Consider the following 4015-nt stretch of genomic DNA (forward strand, 5'->3'; position numbering starts at 1 on the left):
ATGGAGAAAACATGCCGGTGGGTAGATTTATCAGCGATTGCTTATTTGCACGGGATTCAATTGCGTCAAAAGATCGACATTACTTATTTTTAATGGTTCGTTTTCGAAAAGTTAAAAACGCGTTTGATTCATTACAGGACCGCGACCTTTATAACTTAGAGGACTTGCTTAAACTTCTTAAAAATACATTTACAGAGCACCGAAGTTTGAGCCAATTGAACACGGCTCTTGCTACGGTAGCACAACGTGAGGGAGAAAGTGTAGTGCAATACGGATCGAGAGTTAGTAAGGTACTTGCGAGCCTGATTGAATTAATCGAAGAGAAAAATGATCCCGAAGCTGCGCGTTATATGATAAAATCGGCCCGCGATACGGCATGTGAGAACTTCGTTATGGTGTTGAAATAAGATTTAGTATGGAGGGTAAGAGTGGGAAGGCCAGCAACGTTACAAGAGGCTATAAATAACGCAAAACAAGCAGAATGGGAGGTAGAATTCGAGAGTGGACTAGACAGAAGAGGGGTTGAAAGGAAAGGAAATCAGAAAGTAAAATTTGACGAAACGGGAAGAAATAAGGGATATTTTAATAGTAATACGCGAGGTCGTTTCCGACCATATTACAGCGTCGCTCGCGCTAGAAAATGTGAGGTAGGTCATGGCAGAGGCAGAGGAGGAGCGCGAGGTGGTAGTAATAGTAGGGAACTGAGTAAAAGCGAGAGTTCAAGGCCGAATGAAATTTCCTGTCATACCTGTGGAGAACCAGGGCATGTGGCACGAGGATGTCTGCGTACAGTTGGTTTCGATGGAAGGCGATGTTTTAATTGCAATCAGAGTGGGAATTTCCTTCGCGATTGTAAATATCCACCAAAAAATTCGGCTGAGCGTTTCACCTGTGGAAAAACCACTCATTTTGCTCGAGATTGTCCTGAAAAAGAAAAGGATAGTTCTAAGAAAAACAACTTAAATTGTAACTTTTGTAAAAAATCAGGTCATTCATATGAAAAATGTTTCAAACGTTTAAATATGGTTGCTGCAAATCGGGAAAATAAAAGGGACCATTTAAACGAGAAGTAAGTTCGTCTGAATTGTGCGACGGCGAGCTTGATCAAAATGCAGCACCGATCCGACGGGTAGTTTTAAAGTTCAACACAGCTGAGAAGGCATCCTCACCTAACATTGTTTTAAATAGCAGAAATATTAAAAATGGAAGGGGCACTTTTGTAGTAGATACTGGGGCCGAATTAAATTGAATTAAAAGAAAAAACGTAAAAACTGGTGCACCTGTAGATTTTCAAGTTAAATATAATTTATTTGGAATTACAGATCAGCCTGTAAAAACTTCTGGGGAAGTATATATAGATATTAACGAGGTTTCTTGTGCATTCCAAATGGTATCAAACAATTTTCCTGTGGGTTGCGACGGGATGCTGGGAATGCCTTTCCTAGCTGATTCAGTAATCGATCTCTCCACAAAAACGATAAAGCACAAACTAGGTTAATTTCCATTTACTACTCCACCTAAAAAGGGAACAACCCTAATTTTAAGGGCAAGAACAAAACAGTTAGTAACTTTGCCAGTAATTAATACAGATTTATCAGAAGGTTATTTGCCTTTAATACCGACGGGTCCAGGCGTGTATTTGGGAGAATCTCTAGCGACCGTAAGGGATGGAAACACTCGTGTTTATTGCATTAACACAAATACCAGGGACGTAGAACTTTCAATTTCACCCGTGACCTTAGAAGAATTTGAAATCGCGACAATTATTTCGGGATCTGATAAGGAAGGCAATATCAAAAACAATTCAGAAATTAATCCGTTAAGTCGAATAGAGGAATTAGAAAAAGAGCTTCATTTGGAAAATTTAAACGAAGAAGAGAAGAAAAGTCTGTTAAAAACTGTAGCTAAATTTCCTTACCAATTTCTCTTAAAAGGGGATAAATTAGGGTGCACAAATGTTATTCAACATAAAATTAATACTATAGATGACGTTCCGGTAAATAAAGGTAACTACATGTATCCGGCAGTACACAAAGAAGTAATAGATAAAGAAACAAAAAATCTAAAAGGTCATGGGGTGATATCGCTTTCCAAATCAGCGTATAATTCACCAGTTTGGGTAGTACCAAAAAAGGAAGATTCACAGGGGAACAAAAGGTGGCGGATGGTAATTGATTATCGCGCTCTTAATGAAAAAACTGTAGGGGATGCCTACAGTCTCTCAAATATTACGGAAATTCTGGACCAACTCGGGGGTGCTCAATATTTTACTGTTCTTGATCTCGCGTCCGGATTTCACCAGATCGAAATTGACCCGGCGGATAGACACAAGACTGCGTTCACGACTTTGTATGGATTATTCGAGTTTAATCGTATGAGTTTTGGGCTTAAGATCGCTCCTGCCACGTTTCAACGAATGATGGATTTAGTTTTATCAGGGCTTCAAGGGGTTGAAATGTTTCTCTATATGAACGACATTGTAGTTTACGCAAAAACAATAGAAGAACATAATCAGAAATTAACAAAATTTTTGGGTCGTTCAAAAACAGCAGGACTTGTTCTACAGCCAGATAAATGCAAGTTTTTGTGCAAGGAGATCGGTTACTTGGGCCACGTTATATCTAAAGAAGGGGTTAAACCAGATCCGAAAAAACTTAAGGCCGTCAGTAATTTTCCTCGTCCAAAAGATCGTAAGAATATTAAACAGTTCCTGGGACTAGCCAGTTACTATCGTCGTTTTATTCCTAATTTTGCTACAATTGCGAAACCGTTAACTTTGTTACTAAAGAAGGACGTGCCATTTGCCTGGTCCGAATCAGCCGAGCAAGCTTTTGAAAAGTTAATAAATATACTTTGTACTAAGCCTCTTTTGCAGTATCCCGATTTTTCGAAGCCTTTTATAATTACTACAGACGCATCCGATTTTGCCATAGGTGCCATTCTTAGCCAGGGAGAAATTGGGAAAGATTTGCCGATAGCATATGCATCGCGTACAGTGTCTGAAGCGGAAATAAACTATACGGCAACTGAAAAGGAGCTTTTAGCTATTATTTTTGCAGTTGGACATTTTAGGCCGTATGTATACGGGCAAAAATTTACTTTGGTCACGGACCATAAAGCATTAGTTTGGCTTGATCAGTTAAAAGACCCCAGAATTGGATCCCGATCAGCTCGTTGGAAGATAAAATTGCAAGGGTACCAGTATAAGATAGTATACAAGCCGGGTAGGGTTAATGCTAACGCGGACGCGCTTTCACGTAATCCGGTAGAGATGAAAATAGGAAATGAGGGAAATGACATTGGTGATGAGGACAGTGACGAAAGTGCTATGGAATGTGAAGAGCCCGTAAATTGCTTTGCAGGAAGTAAGGTTCTGTATCATGAATACCCGATAGAACGAGTTTTTGTAAGCACATGCGATGATAATGATGATATGGATCTTGCTGAATCACATAGCAATATCCATAGAAAGACAATAGGCAAGGACATTACGGACTTTGAAGTTTCTTTTGATACAAGAGATCATCCCAGGGCAGTAAGCTCTATACCCAGCCTAGTTCCGGTCGGTGGGGAGCGAGCCAGTGTGTGGAGGTGACAGATGCATATGTTTTGGGGGAGCGTGAGTCAGTCCGTCGTTCGCTGCCTGCAGCTGGGTCACTTGATGGCCACGAGAGCACACCGGCGTCAGGTTGCGGCGGGGCTGGCGCGCGGGCCTCCTCTTTCCTCCCTGGTAGTGTAGTGAGGGCACGGGCGTCCGGCATCGACCGTGGAAAGCACGTGCGAATAATGAGGGCTATAACAAGAGCGGGGGAGGGTGACTTTTTGCGTCATCGCTCCCTCTTCTCGGAGGGGGGGTCTCCATGTGGGAGGCACGGTCTCTGAGATTTGTCTCTGGGGGAGGTGGCCTCAAATATGGAGGGACGCTCCCCGGGAGAGGTGGTCTCAATGGAGGAGGCACGGTCTCCCGGAAGGAGGTTTCCTCTGGTGGAAACTTTCCTTCCTAATAAAAGGGTAT

Source organism: Belonocnema kinseyi, chromosome 5, assembly GCF_010883055.1.
Source record: "Belonocnema kinseyi isolate 2016_QV_RU_SX_M_011 chromosome 5, B_treatae_v1, whole genome shotgun sequence".
Classification (NCBI taxonomy): domain Eukaryota; kingdom Metazoa; phylum Arthropoda; class Insecta; order Hymenoptera; family Cynipidae; genus Belonocnema; species Belonocnema kinseyi.